General features: G+C 39.1%; 1 long non-coding RNA gene across 4 annotated transcripts in view; it reads right to left on the bottom strand.

The window, feature by feature from the left end:
* Positions 1-13,084, bottom strand: part of LOC107079859 (uncharacterized) — a 23,336-nt gene extending 10,252 nt beyond the window's left edge. The window contains exons 1-7 of one of the 4 annotated variants that reach the window (XR_001480767.2): positions 11,627-13,084; positions 10,138-10,264; positions 9,576-9,622; positions 9,386-9,436; positions 8,399-8,437; positions 6,906-6,974; positions 5,641-5,761 (exon numbers count right to left, since the gene is read on the bottom strand). This is a non-coding gene — a long non-coding RNA (uncharacterized lncRNA). The other 3 variants (XR_011183502.1, XR_001480765.2, XR_001480766.2) reach the window with 3 other exon arrangements.

A 13,084-nucleotide genomic window follows, 5' to 3' on the forward strand; every position in this document is an offset into this window, starting at 1 on the left:
AGTACAGTAGGTTAGAACGGTTAGCAGCTGTGCACAATCAAAAATGTTACTTCTACTTTTTACAAGATGGACAAGTGAGGATGACCTCACCAGCATTCAAAAGAGGAAAAAAAAACAGTGTGACTCATTACTCATTCAGGGGCCTCCATAAAGGTGCTCTTTTCAAGAGTTTGGTGGTTTAACGGGGGAAAAATAAACGTCTTTTCTTTCTGTTATGATGTAAGATATTTACATTGTGATTGCCTCCGGTTCTGTAGCCGGTAACTGCATAGTCCTGTTAATAGTTCAATTCAATCTTCAGCTCTTTATTTTTACACTGACTGGGTGGCAAAATTTTCCAAAGCTGGAGGTGGAAGTGTTTGGGAGAGCTTCAGTTCACATGCAGACAGAGAAAAAAACCTGCACAGCTACAGTAACTGTCACTTAAATACTGCTGTGGCTTTTTTTTTCTTTAGAAGAAAAGTAACATTTGTGACAGTAATAGTATTTTAAAGCTGTTTACTTGGAGATATAGATTTAATTGATTTACTGTTCACTGAAACACTTTTTGACTATATTTTTACAATGTTCATTCAACCTCAAATCAATCTGTAATATCATTAACACTTTAAGTGATGGCAACAAAACACAATGAAATACATATTGTATAGGTATTTCCATAATCCTTTATTTTGGCCTTTTTTATTTTATTTTGCCTAATAAAAAAAAAACAGAGGAGGAGGCAAGATCTCCTTTGGAATCTGTTTTAATAGTATTTACATAAGGTACTGTTTTCTTAAGACCTTTTTAATCTCTGCTAACTTTTTTTTGCAACAGAGTGTGCAAATAAGTGCCGAGCTGCAAATCTCACGTTGCCTCATGTTCTGAAAGTCTCCCCTTCTTTATCCATTTATATCAGCCTGCTTCCATCTCGAATCTCTCTATCTAAACAAATTAATCTTTAAAAACCCAAAGTGGAAATTTTGGGCACTTTTTGTTCCCCAGCCAGAGTAAATTTACTAACCTCTTTCTGTTATTGTCAAACTCCAGCAAAACTACACTATTCACGCCTTAAAACAAAAAATCTACTGGGGTCATTGACAACTTTTCAAAAGCAACTGAGCAAAATGCAAAGAGTGATCCATCAATTCTTTTAAATCAGGGTCAATGATCCATGAAGTGTTCATATGGCTAGAAAACAGCACAGAGGACACAATAATAAACCATATGAAACAGCTTTAACTATTGACTCCTTCCATACTTGAGTCAGCATTCTGTAAGATAGTAGTGCTACAGAAGCACTGTAATATTGGAGTGCATTCTTTTCTATCGCATACAGCATAGAACTAGAAATGAATTAGAAGAAAATGGTAGATGAACAGTAGAATATGATTACACATCTAAAAAATTAACTATGTAATAATTCATACCATTATTTTACTGTGGTTGCTATGGCAAAGAAGGAAAGAAACTCACAGTGGTGTGTTGTGCACAAGAAATAAAATAAACTATGCAAATTCGTCTATGTTCATTTGTTTCTAATTGGGGAAATCTGAAATTGAGATAAATCATACCAGGGTTCAGCTTGTTTGATCTGTTCTAGACCTCAGTCTTTCTGTAGGGAACAGTCTACCAAACTCCTCTGCGATGTACTGTCCCTTAGAAATTTTACTCTTAAAAGCAAGTTGCCAGTGCTTATGCACTACATGAATAATCAGGCAGCTATCCGAGTCTAAAAAAAACAAAGAACACTGAAGGCAAAAATCAAAAGGAAATTTTAGTAAGGCTCAGATACTGAAGGTGCTTGCTCAGAGCACAGGATGAGCACTTTGGCTCAGAGCTTACTTTTCTCAGCTTGGATCATGTCACTAGTCAACGGCGATGGGATTCCCCAAACGGTACTCTGCCAATTATAAACCACAACTTTGCCAATCACAGCTGGTTAATGGCAAGACCCAAGCTTGCACTAGCTATGAGACTTTAAAATCCTTAAGATGAGATGTAAAACCAAGGTCCTGACAGTCTGTGGTCATTAAAAATCCCGGGGCATTTCTTGAAAAGAGTAGGGGTGTAACCCCAGCGTCATGGTCAAATTTCCTATTGGCCCTTACCAATCATGGCCTCCTAATAATCCCCATCTCTGAACTTGCTTCATTGTACTGTTCTCCTCCCCACTAATAAATGGTGTGGGGTGAGAGTACTGGCGCAGTATGGCTGCCGTCACATCGTCCATATGGCCATATGGATATGGCCAGCAGCCATATCACCCTGCAACTCACAACTGGCAACCCACTGAAGCTCAGCAGGTGTGAGCCTGGTCAGTACCTGCATGGGAGACCTCCTGGGAAAAACTAAGGTTGCTGCTGGAAGAGGTGTTAGTGGGGCCAGCAGGGGGCGCTCACCCTGCGGTCCATGTGGGTCCTAATGCCCCAGTATAGTGATGGGGACACTATACTGTAAACAGGAGCCGTCCTTCGGATGAGACGTAAAACTGAGGTCCTGACTCTCTGTGGTCATTAAAAATCCCAGGGCGCTTCTCGAAAAGAGTAGGGGTGTAATTCCGGTGTCCTGGCCAAATTTCCAATTGGCCCTTACTACAAACTTACAATTGGCCTCCTAATAATCCCCCTCTGTGAATTGGCTACATTACTCTGCTCTCCTCCTGTGGTGAGTGTTCTGGCGCACTATGGCTGCCGTCGCATCATCCAAGTGGATGCTGCACATTGGTGGTGGTGGAGAGGAGTCCCCATTACCTGTAAAGTGCTTTGAGTGGAGTGTCCATAATAATAATAATAATAATAATTATTATTATTATTATTATTATCATCCAGATGGGGCTGCATACTGGTGGTGGTGGAGGGGAGTCCCCATTACCTGTAAAGCATTTTGAGTGGAGTGTCCAGAAAAGCACTATATAACTGCAAGCAATTATTAATTCTAATTAAAGGTTAAGTAGGTGTCCCTGGTCTGTGATGAATTGCAGAATCTGACCAATCTAAGATCACCGAGATAACTGCAGTTGAAAAATAAATGTACCCATCACATCATGCAATCAATATTCTTTTAAACTTGAAATACTTACCAGGCAGTGACTAAGGTTGAGAGAAATAAAGAAAATTGACATTTTCATGTAGCTGGATTATAGCTATTAAAACCATAACCTCAAATGTTTTTTTTTTTGCAGATAGGACATGATAGACATTTAACATGGAAGTATTGATATTTACAATTTTCTTCCACTGGGTATCCAGTTGAACTTTAAAAACCCAGTTTATTTATCAACAAATACCGCAGCCTTTTCAACAGATCTGAACAAAAGTATACAGAATTTATTGACACACAGTTCTGTTCATTCTGAATACATCCTCTCATTATCACTTCTATACCTAGTAATTTCAGCTGCTGAAATGTTTTTTTTTTGTCCTGAAGTGGAAAGGATAATTTATCATGTCCTGCACCAACAGCACTTTGAAATATTACAGCCGAGCTATTAGTTCTCACTATGAGACCTCAAAGGATGTAAAAGTAGAACACGAGGCTAATTTCCAGTAAGAAATACAATGCTCATAAACAGCGACTTAAAAATTAAACACATTTAGATGTTATTTTTGCATTTGTCTCATAGGAAAACATTAAGAGTAGAAAGTGAAATATACAGTAGACTTACAGAGAAAATGGACCACAGAAAAATCTATACAGCTCTCGTCATAGCTCATTAATGTTAAGGTATCTTTTCCCTCCCTTATCCAGCATATTTACAGTTTAATTCCACATGCATATTAACACCCTAAAGCCCACATTTTGGGGGTATTCTTGACTCTTACCCAGGTAAGCCTGTAAACATGCTCATTGAGATCACCATCCAATACAACATTTCAAATAGTAGAATACTTGTCCAAAAATTGAATTTTGCCCTTGTGGATACATTCTCTTTAGTTAAGTGTGCCTGCTTAACCATTTCAGACACATATCTTTTTTCAGTGAAGTATATTTTGCACTCCAATGAGTGGAAGGTTCCATTAAGTAATATTGTAGAAATTCTTAGCTCTGACCCTAACCTTGTGCAAACCCTAAGCTAGGGTTAGAGTTAGGATTCATGTAAATGTAGACAATGTTTGATGCCATAGCTGTGTTTTAGGACAGAAATGATATTTAGAAAAGGTGTTATTTCAATTCTATCTGCAGAATTTTTTTTTCTCCATATACTGTACTTCTCCCAGGTTTTCAGTCTGCTAGTTTATCGATTGCCTGCATTAGAACGTGACATAAGTTAAAAAAAATAGAGTTGAGGGGCCGATAAGGACTTCTCTCACTATTTAGCATGTTTTAATTCTGAGTGCCAGCACCTTAGAGAAATGCTGGCTTAAACAGACTGGTTAACCTCGAGGACTTGCTCGAAGTTCAGTGTCAAAGCAAAGTAAGAAATCGCGCTGCTGCTCTCTAGGACATTTGCTCAGTGACCTTTAGATTACTATCACTTTAACACCCAATCTCTGGTGTCCCAACTGCTTTGTTCCATCTGATCTAAGCAATTGCCTTTTATGTGTGTACGTGCGCCAACTTCAATACACTCGAGGACTGCAGGCTGTTAGGAAAGTTCAGTCACAGGGTGGCTCGAAAGGAATATGTTCTGAGATTCTCAGGCCACCGCTGGCTGTAATAAACTCCTGGCAGGAGAGGACACTGTGAGAAACGCTGACTGATACACCGATCAATACCGCACACCACTGTCAAGTGAATGTCTCTGCCTATGCTTCAGTCTCTCAAATGAAGAAAATGGTATTGGTTTAATTCTGGAAATGTAATGCACTCGGACTTAATTTATTCTTCACACTCAGCAGCCAGGGGAAGCCTTAAGCTTTACAGAATGGTATAATTAAACACCTTCACCTACCTCATTGATAAAATATTTCAAAGCACTTCAAGACCTTTAACAGTAGTATATTCATAGGGACAATTAATGCATTTACTGGAAGCATTGATTAAATTTCCTGTACTCAAAGCACTGCAAGTGATAAGTAGTAATACGATTATCTCTGCAACAGAAGCAGGCAGTATACAAATACTGTATACAGTACAATAGCTACTGTTATTGAGGTATGTTAAATCATTTTTTTAGGAAAACAGCCGAGATACGAAATAAGGAAGCAGAACACTTGCTGCGAGTACAATAATATTTCTGAAACCTAATTCTCAAGAAACCGCCATTGCTTTGTTAGCACTGCCTTAGAAGACAATATGAACCTAGAAGTAGAAAGTAGAAAATGTGGATTTAAAAGAATTCCCTGCCAGTTTTTAATCCGTTTCCCTTCGTGCTTGTGTAAACAAATTATGATCAGTCTTTTCTAAGCTGGATCGCATTGTCTCTTTAACCTAAACTACTCAAACTGAGCAATAACACAATAAGAATCAAGGACTGAAATGTAATGTCTAAGAGGTCATTTGTAGCTTTTAACACACTCTAATGTAAAATGATCCCTGGTTATGGAGCACTATTAACTCTAGTGTAAGGAGCAGAAAAGCACTGGGGACAACCAAAGTTTCCATTAGTTATAAAATACACTGCCAAAAAAGGTCATTAAGTGAATCTCCAAATTAAACAATATAAATCAAAACAATGAAGGTGCAGGCCAAAACGTTTAAATCAGCTACAGTAATTACCTGAAGAAGGCTCCACGGCCGAAACGTTGTTTTCTTTCTTCTTTTTCCAGCAGGGAATACACCTACTACCTGTTCCATACGGGAATTTAGTCTTTCAACGGAGCCATGGGGTCTTCAACAGCTGCAAACAGTCAGGGTGTAAATTCAAGACACGGTGCAATAGACAAACCAGACATTCTACGATGAATATGATTATGGATGTCCGCTGCTGTAGATTTCGATGCATTTTGGTTGTGGGTTATGTGACTTTGCATCTACAACTTTAAATACCGACTTGTTGAACTAATTTAGACGGCCTTAAATCGTGTAATCCTTTCTCATTCAAATAATTATCCTAGATCTGTTTCTGTTTATGTTTTAGACTCTTGTCTTTAAGAGTTTATATTTATATTAATGTATTTGGGAATCAAAATTGTCAATACTGTGACTAGCTACTCGTCTCAGTTCCAAGAAAAAATACAATTTTCCTTTGAACATGTCGACAATATTTGGATTTTAGAGTAAAAACGTAAGAAAGCCCGCTTGTTAGTAAAATCTTTAGAAATGAAATTAAGCCCCCATTGATCAAACTACAGGTGGTACACGCGTCTACGCAGGGCTCTCTTACAGTGCAGAAGCAAGGGTTTGTCGTGATATTTAACACCAGTATCATGTGACCGGAGTCTAAAACCTCTGGGTTTGAATGAGAGGACCCAGAGCCAATCAGATCACTGGCATTGAATCCAGCCACGTCACGCACTAAACTTTCTCAATTAAAGACGGGACTCCCTCCTGTTGCCCAATAAACTCCGAGTTTCAAGGGGAGGGGCGGGAATTTTAAGTTTGTTAATGTTCCTCTACCAGAAAGCACATGAAGCTCCTAGGACATGTTTACATTCTCTCTCAAATTCTTGTTCGTGACTCGTTCAACATTTCTACACAAAACACTTTGCAATTAAAATCTCTTGCCCTTTCTGCGGTTTCAGTTTCTCAGGAGCTGCTCTTCCAGATCCTTATTAATGCCAGCGCCAGTTTGGCCAAGGCTGTGATATTAGTCAAATGCAAGTATGTCTAAAGAGTTTATTTTACCAATGGTAATGATGCAACATCATTTTGTTGGAAACCAGTTACTTGTTTGAATGAAGAGACAGCCGGAGAACAACAGCCTGAGTTTTATAGTCCAATTGCAGGAAAGCTCATGCAGCAACTACTACTGAGGATCAGAGGAAGATGAAGCACCCTAAATTCATGAGTGACAGGCTCCCACCTTCGGATTCACCGCTCACCTTTCCAGTTTCACCAGCCAGGAAGGTCTGTGCTTAGGCGATGTTGTAGAGGACAGGAAGACTCTAGAGCTGAAGAGAAACTGCATTAAATAAGAGAACTGTCGGAACACGAGAAATAGACCGGGCCAAGCACCCAAAATATAGGTAGCAATATTAAATCGTAACAGAAACAAGACGTTGCATTTCGCCCTTTTAAAAGGGTACCAAAATGCTTTGGAAAGCAGATTTATGGTTCTTTTGTTCATCAGTTTGGTAAAGATGGATACTACAAATTTTAACAATGTTTTCAACGCAGAAAGTTGAATCAAATACGATACACGCCGTACGTGGTACTTGATCTTAAATGTATACGTAGCATTGCATTTCTATGTAGATTAACGTATTTTCTAAACATTGGAGTAGTGGGACTGTGGTGCATCTGTGATTTCTCATGAAATTACCTTTTAGTTTTTAATTGAATTTGAGCGCGTTTGTACATTTCTTTATTCAGTCAGCTTATTTCAAAAGTCAATAGACTTGAGAATGTCAAGTGAATCGATTCAGTAAATCCGTCCGATATCTTGTTAACTTGGTCCCTTTTCTTTTGCCTTCAGTTCTGCTGCTTCTGGTCCTCAGCGCTCCGACGATCTCCTTTCCAGCAACTCTTCGTGCGTTGGCAAGTTCTTCTTGGCAATGTGTATTTCTCCTTAAATTTCGTTATTGACACCAGTGGCTTGATCTGCAATGCACCGATTTAGTGATGTATCTTGCTCTTCATGTAGTGACGTTCTTAACCTGTGTTTTCCTGTTGACTGCTGCTATGTGCTGTGCATTGTACAATAAAAGCTGTTGATCGCATTTTCTGAATTGTCTTCTATTTTTTGAAGGGGTGTTGGAAGGGTTTGCTCTGGGCTGATGTCTCTGTACTGTAAGTGTTTGGCTGGAGAATCTGGAGCGATCACAAGCAGTTTCCAAGAAACGATGCATTGGGTTGTTTTGTACTTTGCGCCACGCACCGCAAGGGGACACCCTGTCGCATTTTTTCTTGGGAACTGCGGGGGCTACCCCCTTTTTAAACGGCTCCAGATTTCCCCGCCTTTTTAGGGGTTTAGGGTCCCTAGCAGTGAGCCCAGGTACAGCCCCGGGGGGAGAACTGAGGATAGCTCTAGCCAAGCCCCCTCACTCAGCTTGTAACTGGCTGTCTCCTCTCCAGGTGACCTGCCTCTCTGCAGAGACCAAAGCCATCACCAGCCTGCCTTCCTCTGCTGCTGGGAGTGAGGGGGCTTGGCTTGATTGATGGGTGGATACCACGCCCTGAAAAATCCCCAACATACAGTATACTAAGTGTTTTGGTGGGAAAATCTGACCACACTTAAAAAGGGGGTAGCCTCTGCAGTTTCCAAGTCACAATGCGATAGGGTGCCCCCTCGCGGCCGGGCACTCCAAGCATAAAACAGCCCATCGCATCGATTCTCAGAAACTGTTTGCAGTCATCTCTCCGCCAAAAAACTCACCAACATCAGGGTTTTCCAAGACCAAGGGGTTACAGACCTCTGCACAAGAAATGAAAAAACAAACTTCAATGAACAATTTATTGAGCGAAAATTGCATACAAAACAAAGCATTTCAGTACGACAGATAAACAGGTTTTGAAGTGAAAATTAACATTGGAATTCCAAAGTGTCAAAGCACGGCTACATTTACGCTAAATGCTTCTACACGTAAACAGAGTACGAAAAGATTTGCATGCAATTACAGATAAAAAAACACAGGAACATACAGCACGTTACTGTTTCTCCAAGGGATCTGTCGAGGTGGCGACCGGAATGAAGACTGGAACTTTGCAAGTTGCAAGTCCAGCAAAACAACAGAAATCAGTATTAGATGTGCGTTGTGTTACAAATAGGATCTCGAAATGATCCCAGCTAGTTAGATCGAGCATCTGTATCGACTGACACGTTTAGAAGATAAAAAGATTTACAGTTGGAATAAAGCGATTAGCCTGGTGTAACAGAAAATGTTCCTGTTCAACAGGGTATTCAAGTAGTTACATTTAAAGCTTAATTTCGAAGAGTGAATAACGAAGGCACAATTCTGCTACAGTGTATCGATTAGATAGAAACTACCACGTTCTAACGTGTTTTTTTTACGATTTCCATTTGATTAGCATATTCTTTTTCTTAATTTACACATGAACAATTAATCTAAATCTGTTGTTTTAATTGTTGTGATGCAGTTTGGAAGCCAAAACGGTTTCTTATAAATGTGCTTTATGCGCATAAAAAAAAGTGATCGCAGTTTTAGCAGAAAATGATTTCTATAAACAGCAGGCCCACAGTGTTTTCGGGTCAAAATCATTTCTGCCCTGGAGAAATCTAGTATCGCCTAGTTTGAGTCTTCTTTTGACAAGGTGCATTACGTTTTCCAACAACAATATTCGGCAGGTACAGTATACAGTGTACTTCAGTACGATACGTATGAATAAAAAGGTTTCTACTTACATAGATAATTCCAGCAGCTAAGCCAAGCTTGTCCTGCCCAGAGACACCAAACTGGAAACAAATGAACAGATGTATTTAGACGATCATTTAAGATAATTGATTCGTAGTAGCGAACGGCGTGTTCACCAGGGCAGACAGAATATATTTAAATATTTAAGTGTAAAGAAATGAATAAAATGTTTAAACTTACGTTTATACTCCCATTACTTAGTGCGAATCATGTCCTGCCCGAAGACACTAAAATGAAAACGCAAAAAGGGCGGAATTTAGAATTTAAAGACCATTTAAACGAAAAACTATTAGAAGCGGGTTTTTACTACGAATATACAGTAATAACACAACCGCACAACATACTCCTGAAAATCATGACAAAAAACTTTACAATTCTAGGTGTCGGTTTGGATAAATGCACACGCTTGATTTTGTGAACACAATTCACGAAGTGTTTGATAAAGAAACAAAAGGAAAGCGACGTTTTCATTCTGCCGATACAGCAGTGTCTTTACGGCTACAACAGAGCTTTTCTTCAATGTAAGAGGAAAACACACGTTGTCTGTGAAACACAGGTGGCTTGTTAACCATAAGAGAAGCGTTAGAAAAGAAAATACATTTAAAAAATGCCAATGAAAATACGAGTTTTACCCCTTTATCCTGCGAGGTTTAGACTTCATAATTACACGAGTAAAACTTTATCTACATTCAAATAATGGAAAAATAAAAAATAATCATAAAATGACGCGGAACAAACTCACTCAGCTCCCTTCTCTCCCGCAGAACCTGGCGGACAGGTGCGTGGGGCGTGGCCTGCGAGGTATGTCATTCGAGTGGGCGTGGCCACACACTGACGGCGCAGGTAGCTTTTTTTCTTCCACCTGAAGACTTGTGGAAGAAATCCAGCACGTTTTCAGAAGCCCCCATGCGTTACAAGTTTCAAAATCTTTTTTTCTATGCCCATCTGAGAAATCACAGTACATTTAATCCTTATTAGTATCTGAGAACCACAGGAATGTGAATGAAATAATTTAGTAATATGTACGCGAGCTGTGGGGTTTAAAGATCTTTGCACGGCACTTACAGTTCTATAACCTGACTTATCTTAATGCTGCACCAAGAAGTCTGATTTTTGATCTGTAAAAAGGTTATTATACACTCAATTTACTACCTTTGTACTTCTTATTAGTCATGCAGCTGATGTGTTTATCAACACAAAGACTACAGTTCCACCACACAAGCTGGAAATGAAGCCCATTTGTGTGGAAGAGGTGTCTAATGAAAGAATGAAAATAAAACCAAAAAACAAGTGACTACAAGTTTGATCAGTAGTGTTGTACTTTGTAAAAAACAGTACAATAGTTCAACTGATTATTAGAATGAAAAGGTGAAGGAGTCAGCTGATATCAGCGTCCAGTCCTGAGGCTGGGTACAGACTGTCCCTGAAAAAATACCCACAGCAGTGCAGAAGCAACTCAGACAGAGGAACCAGAGAGCACAACACAGTTTACTGCAACAGAAGTCATCTCCTTTCTAACAGCCAGAAACAATACAAAAATAAAATACAGCATACTGAAGTGATACTGCAGAGACAGAGTGTAAGATCTGTACAAGTATATAAATACACATTGCTTTACAAAACAGATATTCAAACCATTATATCTGTCTCTAAATATTCACTGAAAAATGAACTTCTAAATGATGATGTTCGGGAAAATATTTTTAAATAAAGATTAAACCAGCATCTGTATTCTGTCTTTGTCTAATTCTGGGCTTGCAGAAATACATATTAATAATGTAACAACTAAATATTCAATACACACAAATCAACATGTAATCTCTGTTTTCTAGATCTCTCATGTACCCAGTACAGAGCTACAGAGGGAGAGAGACTGGAGCTAAACCAGCTGGTTACTGGTTTAACTGAAACAAACAAGCACCCTTTTCCCAGCTCTTAAAGTGCTGCTGATATAAAAACACCTGGACCATCTGCAGACACACTGATCCCTCCAAGACCAGGAGTGGACACCCCTGCTACAGATTAACCCCACCCAAGACTGGACACCTCTTACTTACTTTACTGTCATAGATGGGACATTTGCTTTCCAAAGGTAGGTTAAAGACACAACATGAAACCATTAACAAATAAAAAAAAATATTACTGACAAGAGAAAAAGTACAATAAATATCAAGTAAAAACTACAATCCATTCTCACAGCTCCTGTTAAAGATAGCTCTTGTCCTGCCTACCTCCTTCCTCAGGGCTGTGGAGTGGACGGTGCTGTCGCAGACTGTGCGGACTGTCCAGTTGGTTTTCCTGATGTTCAAAGCTCAAGGACTCAGACTTTAGAAACGGTTGAGCTTCAGTTTGGTTTCTACAGTAAGAGCCAGAAGACGCGCTCTGACACACGAGGGCTTCACTGAATCAGCCTCGAGTTTTCTAGCATCAAATAAAATTTCCACAGCACATCGTGTAACGTAGCGCCGTGACTTCTTCCGTTCAGATTCACAGAATACGATAGAAAAAAAACAACAGTATGTAGTTACGGCTGTAAAGGCAGACTCATTTTTACCAATGAAAGGCCATAACAATGAAATGCTGTATACCTTTTTGCTAAAAAAAAACACTCCCGACCGAAGAAACAATAAGAAAAATAAAATTCCCGCCCCTCCCAATGAATCTCGGAGTTTATTGGGCAAACTGGACCAAGACTCGTCTACAATTTGGACAATTTACTGTCAATCAACAATAATTCCCCACTAACCAATCGTGACATTACTAGACTCAAGTTATCTGATTGCCTGTGGATCTTCTCATTCATAAACGAGAAAGTATACACCCCAGTCACATGATCCAGGTGTTTAATATCGCAACAGCCCTCCACAGATTCATGTATCACCACCGCTGCCTGGCGGGCATGTGTCGGAATCAACTCTCTCTACTATAGTCTATTGTTCGATCAATAGGCTTGTCATTGTTTCTAAAGATTTAATTGACACTGCGGGCTTTCTTACGTTTTCACTTTAATATCCAAAGAAATCTCCGCAATCGAAGTATCCAATGTTAAAAACGATATTTTTGTAATAACTCAGTCGTGTAGCAAGTTGCAATAATAAATTGTGATTCACAGTCATCAAAAATTTAAAATTGCATATAACCAATATAATTTAGTGTCTGTTAAAGTAAATCATCCAAACAAAACCTGATTGGAGCTATGTATTAGAACTTCATTAGAGAGATCTTGCTATTCTGGGGTTTGCTAAAAAAAATGGCTTTTTTTTCCAGCTTGTGGGTGAATTTTTAGAGTAGGCAGCATTTATTTGTGGCATCTGGGTTTGCAGAATTAATTGCAGGTTTTATTGCATTTATTTAGAAGGCAGGTTATTTTGGCCTCTGAAGGCATTATATAAGAGTTTAATACTTAATAGCTGTGTTGGGCACTCTGGGTGATTGAATCTTAGGCCTCTGAAATGCCTTGTCTGTATATACAACACAAGTTACTATAGTTACAGTATGTTTTGTCTAGTGTTTGTCATAAATAAACATTTGTTTAACCATGTGTGGCTTGATTATTACTCTTTTTCACCAAAGCTGTGCCAGAGATCAAAATTCACCACTGATTCACTGTCTACTTTTATTTTGCAAGTGTAGGAAGAAGCACAAATTGCTAGCACTGAATAGAATATATGTATAGTGTACTTTTCTTC

This window comes from Lepisosteus oculatus, chromosome 24, assembly GCF_040954835.1.
Source record: "Lepisosteus oculatus isolate fLepOcu1 chromosome 24, fLepOcu1.hap2, whole genome shotgun sequence".
NCBI classification, from domain to species: domain Eukaryota; kingdom Metazoa; phylum Chordata; class Actinopteri; order Semionotiformes; family Lepisosteidae; genus Lepisosteus; species Lepisosteus oculatus.